The sequence below is a fragment of the Siphateles boraxobius genome, unplaced genomic scaffold (genome assembly GCF_051911475.1).
Source record: "Siphateles boraxobius isolate OS27281-9 unplaced genomic scaffold, OSU_SipBor_1 3, whole genome shotgun sequence".
Classification (NCBI taxonomy): Eukaryota; Metazoa; Chordata; class Actinopteri; order Cypriniformes; family Leuciscidae; genus Siphateles; species Siphateles boraxobius.
The window spans coordinates 13,101,397-13,113,545 of NW_027508919.1; positions in this window are offsets into that span (position 1 = coordinate 13,101,397).

The following is a 12,149-nucleotide window of genomic DNA, read 5'->3' on the forward strand; positions in this document are numbered from 1 at the left end:
CCAGCTCCTCTGAATCTCAATCTCCATCTCCTCTGCATCTTCATCTCCATCTTCTCTGCATCCCCATCTCCTCTCCGTCTCCATCTCCTCTGCATCTTCATCTCCTCTGCATCTTCATCTCCATCTCCTCTGCATCTCCATCTCCATCTACTCTGCATCTCCATCTCCTCTGCATCTTAATCTCCATCTCCTCTGCATCTTCATCTCCATCTTCTCTGCATCTTCATCTCCATCTTCTCTGCATCTTCATCTCCATCTCCTCTGCATCTCCATCTCCTCTGCATCTCCATCTCCTCTGCATCTCCATCTTCTCTGCATCTCCATCTTCTCTGCATCTCCATCTCCTCTGCATCACCATCTCCTCTGCATCACCATCTCCTCTGCATCTCCATCTCCTCTGCATCTCCATCTCCTCTGCATCTCCATCTCCTCTGCATCTTCATCTCCATCTTCTCTGCATCTTCATCTCCTCTGCATCTTCATCTCCATCTCCTCTGCATCTCCATCTCCTCTGCATCTCCATCTCCTCTGCATCTCCATCTCCTCTGCATCTCCATCTCCTCTGCATCTCCTCTGCATCTCCATCTCCTCTGCATCTTCATCTCCTCTGCATCTTCATCTCCTCTGCATCTCCATCTCCTCTGCATATTCATCTCCATCTCCTCTGCATTTCCATCTCCTCTGCATCTCCATCTCCTCTGCATCTCCATCTCCTCTGCATCTCCATCTCCTCTGCATCTCCATCTCCTCTGCATCTCCATCTCCTCTGCATCTCCATCTCCTCTGCATCTCCATCTTCTCTGCATCTTCATCTCCATCTCCTCTGCATCTTCATCTCCATCTCCATCTCCTCTGCATCTTCATCTCCATCTCCTCTGCATCTCCATCTCCATCTCCTCTGCATCTCCATCTCCTCTGCATCTCAATCTCCATCTCCTCTGCATCTCAATCTCCATCTCCTCTGCATCTCCATCTCCATCTCCTCTGCATCTCCATCTCCATCTCCTCTGAATCTCCATCTCCAGCTCCTCTGCATCTCAATCTCCATCTCCTCTGCATCTCCATCTCCTCTGCATCTTCATCTCCATCTTCTCTGCATCTCCATCTCCTCTGCATCTCCGTCTCCATCTCCTCTGCATCTTCATCTCCTCTGCATCTTCATCTCCATCTCCTCTGCATCTCCATCTACTCTGCATCTCCATCTCCAGCTCCTCTGCATCTTAATCTCCATCTCCTCTGCATCTTCATCTCCATCTTCTCTGCATCTTCATCTCCTCTGCATCTTCATCTCCATCTCCTCTCCATCTCCATCTCCTCTGCATCTCCATCTCCTCTGCATCTCCATCTCCTCTGCATTTCCATCTCCATCTCCTCTGCATCTCCATCTCCAGCTCCTCTGCATCTCAATCTCCATCTCCTCTGCATCTCCATCTCCTCTGCATCTTCATCTCCATCTCCTCTGCATCTTCATCTCCTCTGCATCTCCATCTCCTCTGCATCTCCATCTCCATCTCCTCTGCATCTCAATCTCCATCTCCTCTGCATCTCCATCTCCTCTGCATCTTCATCTCCATCTCCTCTGCATCTTCATCTCCATCTCCTCTGCATCTTCATCTCCTCTGCATCTCCATCTCCTCTGCATGTCCATCTCCATTTCCTCTGCATCTCAATCTCCATCTCCTCTGCATCTCCATCTCCTCTGCATCTTCATCTCCATCTCCTCTGCATCTCCATCTCCTCTGCATCTTCATCTCCATCTTCTCTGCATCTCCAGCACCTCTGCATCTCAATCTCCATCTCCTCTGCATCACCATCTCCAGCTCCTCTGCATCTCAATCTCCATCTCCTCTGCATCTCCATCTCCTCTGCATCTTCATCTCCATCTCCTCTGCATCTTCATCTCCTCTGCATCTTCATCTCCTCTGCATCTTCATCTCCTCTGCATCTCCATCTCCATCTCCTCTGCATCTCCATCTCCAGCTCCTCTGCATCTCAATCTCCATCTCCTCTGCATCTTCATCTCCATCTTCTCTGCATCTCCATCTCCTCTGCATCTTCATCTCCTCTGCATCTTCATCTCCATCTCCTCTGCATCTCCATCTCCATCTACTCTGCATCTCCAGCTCCTCTGCATCTTAATCTCCATCTCCTCTGCATCTTCATCTCCATCTTCTCTGCATCTTCATCTCCTCTGCATCTTCATCTCCATCTCTTCTCCATCTCCATCTCCTCTGCATCTCCATCTCCTCTGCATCTCCATCTCCTCTGCATCTCCATCTCCTCTGCATCTCCATCTCCTCTGCATCTCCATCTCCTCTGCATCACCATCTCCTCTGCATCTCCATCTCCTCTGCATCTCCATCTCCTCTGCATCTCCATCTCCTCTGCATCTTCATCTCCATCTTCTCTGCATCTTCATCTCCTCTGCATCTTCATCTCCATCTCCTCTCCATCTCCATCTCCTCTGCATCTCCATCTCCTCTGCATCTCCATCTCCTCTGCATTTCATCTCCTCTGCATCTCCTCTGCATCTCCATCTCCTCTGCATCTTCATCTCCTCTGCATCTTCATCTCCTCTGCATCTTCATCTCCTCTGCATCTTCATCTCCTCTGCATCTCCATCTCCTCTGCATTTCCATCTCCTCTGCATCTTCATCTCCATCTCCTCTGCATCTTCATCTACATCTCCTCTGCATCTCCACCTCCTCTGAATCTCCACCTCCTCTGAATCTCCATCTCATCTGCATCTCCATCTCATCTGCATCTCCATCTCATCTGCATCTCCATCTCCTCTGCATCTCCATCTCCTCTGCATCTCCATCTCCTCTGCATCTCCATCTCCTCTGCATCTTCATCTCCTCTGCATCTCCATCTCCATCTCCATCTTTGCGAGCCTCTTCTTTCTGTTGGCTGAGTAGAAGTCAAATGAGAATGAACATTTAATTGTGTTAATTAGACCTATGTCAAAAATGCTGCTGCACTGCTAGACACTGGATGCTATTTAGTTATTTAATATGTCAAATGTTTGTTAAGTCAGGTAGCCTACATCCATGATATGCTCAAGCCTTACCTGATTGAATTATGTTTTTATATTTCATTTTCAGCTGCTGCCATGTTCTTTTAATGCCTACAGGATTGCACCTACATGAAAATTAAAATTAGGTTGAATAACATACTGTTCTTCCAGTTTCACCTCTGATATTATAACAGTTGGGTAAGTTACTCTAAAATAGTTATTAATTACTAACTACAAATGACATCTTCAACAGTGTAATTAGATGAATGTAATAATTACTATCTCCAGAAAGTATTGGTCTATTTATTACTAATTACTTTATAAATCCCATATCAACCTCAACCACTTGAACAATACAAAAAGAGACAATAAACTGGACTTTTAATGCTTTCAATTAACAATATACAATTGCATGAATTATTCTTGAATTGACCAGTGTAGAGAGAGATGGTTACATTAAAAATGTACCTTTAAAAATTTTATGTTAAATCCACTATTGTTTTATACAGAATTGTTCTATAGTCTATGCAGTATTTAATTAAATGACATCATATTTTTATTTATATTACAGAAGAATTAAGAGTAATCCCTTTAATTAAATTACAGTATTTAGATTACTTGGTAATTACACCCAACACTGTATAACAGTAATTAAAATGTAAACTTACGGGTTGACTTGAGCAACTATTTTCTCCCAAACTAACTCTCTCGATCGCCGCTGCTGCCCTGTTGCTTAAAAAGAACTATGTTTGCGTACTACTGGTGAGAAATATGCAGACCTCTTTTTGTCTGGCGCTGTTACCATGGTAATATCTGCTCTCCATTGATAATGGCTTTTTATAGTTGTGGTGCACACGCTTAACTCAGAGTCAGTCAACTTAGAGTTGATTGTACTTACTCATTTCAGCTGTTCTGAAACCGAAAACTCAGAGTTTCCCATCTCAGTTCAAGTTTTAACTCCTCTTTTAACAAGTGGTTGAACCTCCTTATTGAAACGGGCCCCTGGAAGCGATTGACCAGAATAAACATGAGTTGTATTATTATTATAATTGTTAGTTGAGTATTATCATGTATGTTGAGTTGAACAGGAGGCAACAAAGAGATAAACTAGACCATAAACACAAATGGCCCTTTAAAAAGAACAGCGCTGGTTGATTCATGCTTGTCCTCCAGTGTTGTACACATGTACACATGCTGAGAACAAAGCAATTAGACTTGCATCTCTTCGAAGGAACTAACTCTAAGTTGCTCACACCAAGTGCTTGAAGTCTTGCCAGCAAGCTGCCAGAGACCAGCAAGGAATATCTGCCGGTAAACAAGAACTCTGGGTTATCTTCATACGTAAACCACACAATGATTTATTTAAACATTTTCAATCAAATTCAAGCAAGAGGAGAGAGTGGGAGAGAAACTAAATGGGGACAAAACAGGGTGAAAGGGCCAGACATCACATAATTGGCATGCTAACTTGCCCTAGTTGTACTTGAAAGGCATTATCATGTGTAGAAACACACACAAGTTTCTCGAAATAAGCCAGAAAGATTGAAAAGAGGAACGTCTGTGAGGAAAAAACATTTTAGTGTCTATAAACTTATCTTCTCAAAAAGTCATTGGCTTTCTGCCACTGTCAAGTGTGGCTCCTGCAAGCAGGGAAATTGTGTCCTTTCATGTGGGAATGTGCAACTCTTGGGGAAAAAGATACAAAATTCCAATGTAACATCAAGATGGAATTTCTTTGCTTGTAGATATGAAACAACACCTTTTTTGAGTGTTGGGATTTCTACCTTAACTTTCTATGGGTGAGCAGTCTGTTCTCTAACTGACTTTTGCCACTGAGCAATCCAGAGCAAGTCATTTCATCATTACAATGTGACCTTTCCATGTCAAGTTGAGCTTGTCCAGCTATTAATGTAAATGCAAAGCTTTCAGCATTCATATCCACCACAGCTGCTAGGCTCCATCAGAGACTGACATGCAGGAAAAAGACAACGAGGTCAGAAGCAGAAAGGTCAACATAAGGGGAAAAAAGAGAAGAGGACAGCAAACTATGTGACTGTCCTTGCTCATATGTAATGCTATTCACCTTATTTTTAACGTAAGAGCGAGTATGGCCATTTTCACCTTGTAAAGCTTCTGGTGTCAGCTGCTTTCATCTATACAAAAATAGTTAGTTATGCTGCTTGATGTTGCAAATTGCTATTTGTTATCATATTATTCTATTATCGCAAATAGTTTTACCATTTGTAATTCTTTATTTATTTATTTTTACAACACTGAAAAAATATACTTTAGACCAACTTAAAAAAAGACTAATTTGTTGTATACAAATATATTAGCTTTTCTAATAAATTATATTTATAGTTTGGTTTAAACCTTACATTTTGATTTCATATTAATAAAAAATATATATACATTGTCCTAAAGAAAAAATAATAATACAAAGTAAAAACATTATTTATTATAAAGGTCATATATTTTATTGTTATATTTTCCTAAGGCATAAGGCAAAATATTACTAGTAGGTCAATATAATGATTTACAACTCACCATTTCACTTCAGACAAAAGAAAAAAAACATTTTGTTTCATTTAGTCTTAAAAAAGATTTTTTTTTTTTATTGTAATGCCATTTTAAAATCTGCATTATATTTAGTTATAAAAACACAATTTATTTTATAAAATCCACAATTATACCTGGAGTCAGTAAAGCTAGCCAGTATATGTTCTGCACATACATAACACACATAAACACTATGGTGTCAAGCTATTTACTATTTAAACAAAATTCTCTCTTTTATATATTTCTATGATGAATGTTATTTACTTTTAGAGAAACTGAACAAAACAGGTTTAGAAAAACATGAAGACAGATAAATGACAGTAGTTTCACTTTTGTGTGTGTGTGTGTGTGTGTGTGTGTGTGTGTGTGTGTGTGTGTGTGTGTGTGTGTGTGTGTGTGTGTGTGTGTGTGTGTGTGTGTGTGTGTGTGTACATAGCATCTAATGAATAAGAAGTCTCACACATTTATACTAGATAGCTTACTTCCATGTTTGAAATGTGGATGTGGATTTGGCTGTTTGTGGCAAGGAGGAATTCCCAGCAACCCTCGATGTTTATGTTCATTGCAGGATTGGTGAATATGCCTTTCTAAAAAGGTTATCATTCTGCTTGAATCGGATAGATTTCAATGTAATTATGTGTCAGCCAAAGGGAAGAAATATCAGCCTCGGAGAATGAAGTGTGTGCACCCTTGAAGCATTATTTAAAATACTGCGATGTAAAAACATGACAAAGACCTGATATTACTGTATACTGAAGTGACAAAAGAAATGTGCTGAGATGCCTTATCCAGCACAAGTGTTTATGAAGTTGGACCAGATAACATGTGAAACCCCTCTGTTCCGCATGGAGTGGGATGCGAAGGGGTTTCCTGTATGATTTTTTGTAACTTGGGACTGACAAAGCACAAACACCAGACAATTAAATTTGAGGCCCGTCCACATGCTGGCTTCAGTAACAGTACAAGTGATCATAAATTTGTATATAATGCTACAAAAGCAAATAATATCCATCATTGTCAATTAATAAACGCTGAGCTGATCACATGCAGGGAGCATAGACTGGAGGATTATTTTTCATGTATGCTACATATTAACAGACACACAATCCTGTGATTGAATTTATCAACATTTTAAAATAACCATGCTTGGCCACTTTGACATATTTTCACAAATTAATTTATGCCATCAAAATTCAAAATTTACATTAAACTTAAATATTAAGGGCCAGATTTACTAACAGCCAGCGCAAACCCTCTTTTGGCTTTAAAAAACTACTGTCAGGATTTACTAAAGACACGTATTGAAAAATTAGCACTGAAAAGGTGTGGACAGTTATTTTTGCGGCTGACCTTATTGCATATGAATTTGTTGGAGTTTCCTTTTCAGATGCAAAATTTATGGGAGGAGTATTTAAATGAATCATGCAAGGTGATTTAGGTTTGCGCTAGTCAATTTACTGGTATTTACACCATTATTTACAGCCCAAAAAGAGCGATAGTATATGTAGTATAATAGTAAACCTAAAAAAATCTTCAACGTAGACGTTAAACAATACAGGACAAGGAAACAGACTAAACCTGAGGGGTTAAGTACAGAGGGCAAACAAAGGAGCTAACAAGTTCATTAATAAGGTAAAGGTGAATGAGATGAATCAACAAGACGAACGGAAAACTGGGTCAAAGGAAAATAGCAACTAAACACAATGAAAACAAAACAAAACATAACCCTGACAGCACATGGTTGAAGATAGACTTAGGCACATTAAAATTGAAGATATTTTAATCTTCAACATGGCTCATCCAATGTGACTTAAAATAACTGTTTATAACAAAAAACCCTCAAATTTTAAGTGGTATTCAGCATTTCATTACCACACATTTCAAAGCCCAAGCTAACACCATTTTTAAGTAACTAAGTTGGTTTGGATGCTTGCCCATAACTGATTGTATAAGGTGCTGAAGGAATTAAATGCTGTCTGTCAATGTTAACGTTCATGAAAGTGTTCCTCAATCAAGTGAATTAGTAGTAATTCAAACAGAGCAAGTGTCTAATCACAGATTAAAAGAAGTTCCACAGAAGTATGAAAATGCATGTGTGAGAGCAGATAAAAGCCACAGAGATTGGATTTAAAGAGGAGAGTGGCATCTTTATGCATGAGGGCTTGAGATATGAGCAGGCACATACTCTTCAATGTGTGGGGAGATTCGTGATCTCTCAACGGACTCACAAAACCTTCTGACACCCAAAATTGCATTCAGATTCACATGAACACTTTTCTTAAATACCATTTAGGATTTGGATCTCCGAAGAGCAGACTTTCTAATCTAAGACTAATCATAATGGATCTATAAGAGCACTGATTCTTGACATCAAACAAAACCACTAACTGTGGCATTCTTGTCATCTGTGGCTTTGCCAATTCTTGATCTGAAGGTTTGATATGTAGAGGCAATTAACAATAAAAAAATTTAAAATGCAATGAAAAACAACCAATGCCAAAACAAACAAGTTTATACTAAAACAATCCCAAGGGTTCTACTGCCCTTTGTAAAGCCCCGTGGGCTTCGTAAACTGTCTACATACCATTGAAAAATGAATCCACAAACTTTTTTTAAAAAAATGAAGCAAGCTGCTGGCTATTTAGTGTGTCATTGTGAATCAGGAAGAGGGTCATCAAAGATACTTGAGACTTTAATTCGGTCCTCTCTATAGATGGAAAATTTCAATCAAGCTTAATTGTTATGTGCACCATATTTAAATGTCTGGTTCTCTTAAAGTGAAAAAGGATATCTGCATAGAGAGCCAAATGAGTAAAGATGTGAAACATTGTTCAGCTGTAAAAATTTGATTAGTTGTCTAAATATCTCTGTGCATTTAGTCTGTTACAGCTTTTATGATCATTTTTATAGTGTAGTTTTAAGAATTTAGAGTAGTTAGAAGTCTCTGTGGTCACAGATTTAACATGTAAGCTCTGTCTGCAGTGTGATCATTTCTGTTATTAGTTGAAAAATTGGAAAGAGGAAAAAAACTAAATTGCTGGGTAAGATGGAAAAATATTCAATTTTGTCTGATGCTGTTGACTTTTAAGCTGATGGAGTTGACAAGTTCTCACAAAACCTCTTTATATAGTGATATAACATTCTCTGTATATGGGGAATTATTCATGTTGTTTCATGATTTTATTTCTATATATATATACTGTATGGCCTGACTTACATGCCTAATATACATAACGTGCAAACACACTCACACACACACACACACACACACACACACACACACACACACACACACACACACACACACACACACACACACACACACACACACACACACACACACACACACACACACACACACACACACACACACACACACACACACCATGACTATATTTATAGGAAATTCATTGATATAATGCAATCACTAGCCCTTTATTGTAACCATCATAACATCATAACATGTCTAACCATTGTCCCGACCTAAAAAACAGCCCTATAAAGACACAATGAATTTTTTAATGGAATAATGCCGTTTTTATTATTGCACATAATTTTTTGAGTGACAACCTGTCACTCACATGACATCACAGCAATAGCAAGCCCTGATGTAATAAAGAGCGAACATGTCTGACGCCTGTTGCCCACTGCTTAAATCATGCAGGTCAGACACAAATAAAATGTATGTATTCGATGTGGTTTAAAGACAGATCCTTTGGATTCACGTTGAGAACATTTATGTTGCTGCTACAGGGTGGCACATAATAATGCTTACCATTACACTGAACAAGTGAGCTAGTGAGCATACTGGAGAACCAGAAAGAGACATACTATACTGCTAAAAGGAGAAAAGCAAATCACTGGAAGGATTGTTGAATTAAATGAAATATAAGGTAAAAATGTACTTAATTAATTTGTTATCTTGTCAATCAGTTGTTTGAACAAATATTTGCTAGTATTTAAATCTGTTGCAACCTCAGTTGAACCTTTGTCAACACCGTCAATATTGGTCAACAGTAATATTTTTGTTCATTTTAAAAAAGAAATACATTTATTCTTTCCTCAATATTGTGTTAAAACTATATGATGTTATGTCTTATTTACCTAAGAACATTGGTTATACAATATTTGCTTAATATCAAAAAGGTTGAGAATTGAGGATGTTTTCATAATAGTGAGTAACCTACATTAATGCATTAATTGATGCATATCATTTTGTAATATGCACAAGACAAGTCTAAACCTTTCGAATCAGAATAGATTTGTGAATACATTTGCATTGGTACCTGCTGGTGGTGTCACTGAGATCTGCAGTACTATAGTAGAATGGATCAGGTAACAGGACTCCTGGAGCTGTGAGGGACAACAGAGACAACAGGTGTAAACAAGTGACTTAATGACTTGATTTGTGGCCAAGAAATAGTAGCCAATAGGGAAGAGATGTCACAGCAATTGATATTCAACTATATTTGGTTTCCACTTGTATGCCCCTTCATGGTGTTTGATCCCAGCAGAGTGACGGATGGATCTCCAGGCCCCATATGTCAGCAGTCCTATTGGGCTCTTTGTGTCAGCCTACAGCAATGTGAGCACCATACACAAGGGAAACCCGAGAGTTAGCTCAGCATAAAGGTGCAACGGCACTATTGGTACCTGTAGTCTTGACACCCTACTGAGGGTTACAAATACAATCCAAATATTTTCACATCACCAGCCGATACTATTTATTCTAATATATATATATATATATATATATATATATATATATATATATATATATATATATATATATATATATATATATATTAGAATATATATATACATATATATTAGAATAGATATATATATATATATATATTAGAATATATATATATATATATATACAGGTCCTTCTCAAAAAATTAGCATATTGTGATAAAGTTCATTATTTTCCATAATGTAATGATACAAATTAAACTTTCATATATTTTAGATTCATTGCACACCAACTGAAATATTTCAGGTATTTTATTGTTTTAATACTGATGATTTTGGCACACAGCTCATGAAAACCCAAAATTCCTGTCTCAAAAAATTAGCATATCATGAAAAGAGTCTCTAAACGAGCTATTAACCTAATCATCTGAATCAACTAATTAACTCTAAACACCTGCAAAAGATTCCTGAGGCTTTTAAAAACTCCCAGCCTGTTTCATTACTCAAAACCGCAATCATGGGTAAGACCTGACTGCTGTCCAGAAGGCCATCATTGACACCCTCAAGCAAGAGGGTAAGACACAGAAAGAAATTTCTGAACAAATAGGCTGTTCCCAGAGTGCTGTATCAAGGCACCTCACTGGGAAGTCTGTGGGAAGGAAAAAGTGTGGCAAAAAACGCTGCACAACGAGAAGAGGAGACCGGACCCTGAGGAAGATTGTGGAGAAGGACCGATTTCAGACCTTGGGGGACCTGCGGAAGCAGTGGACTGAGTCAGGAGTAGAAACATCCAGAGCCACCGTGCACAGGCGTGTGCAGGAAATGGGCTACAGGTGCCGCATTCCCCAGGTCAAGCCACTTTTGAACCAGAAACAGCGGCAGAAGCGCCTGACCTGGGCTACAGAGAAGCAGCACTGGACTGTTGCTCAGTTTTGCATGTCATTCGGAAATCAAGGTGCCAGAGTCTGGAGGAAGACTGGGGAGAAGGAAATGCCAAAATGCCTGAAGTCCAGTGTCAAGTACCCACAGTCAGTGGGTACTTCATGCTTCCATCTGCTGACAAGCTTTATGGAGATGATTTCATTTTTCAGCACGACCTGGCACCTGCTCACAGTGCCAAAACCACTGGTAAATGGTTTACTGACCATGGTATTACTGTGCTCAATTGGCCTGCCAACTCTCCTGACCTGAACCCCATAGAGAATCTGTGGGATATTGAGAAGAGAAAGTTGAGAGACGCAAGACCCAACACTCTGGATGAGCTTAAGGCCGCTATCGAAGCATCCTGGGCCTCCATAACACCTCAGCAGTGCCACAGGCTGATTGCCTCCATGCCACGCCGCATTGAAGCAGTCATTTCTGCAAAAGGATTCCCGACCAAGTATTGACTATTGAGTGCATAACTGAACATAATTATTTGAAGGATGACTTTTTTTTTTGTATTAAAAACACTTCTTTTATTGGTCGGATGAAATATGCTAATTTTTTGAGACAGGAATTTTGGGTTTTCATGAGCTGTATGCCAAAATCATCAGTATTAAAACAATAAAAGACATGAAATATTTCAGTTGGTGTGCAATGAATCTAAAAAATATGAAAGTTTAATTTTTATCATTACATTATGGAATATAATGAACTTTATCACAATATGCTAATTTTTTTAGAAGGACCTGTATATATATATATATATATATTAGAAAATAACACTATTAAAAAGCTTTTTACATTTTTAAAAAGTTAAAAAGCAGCTAGCTGAAAGACAGACAGACAGACAGATAGGTAGATAGATAGCTTTCAAAAACAACATACCATTATTATATAGAGCAACATTTTTGGCTAGATATCACATGTGATAAATACTTTCCAAAAACAAAAAAAA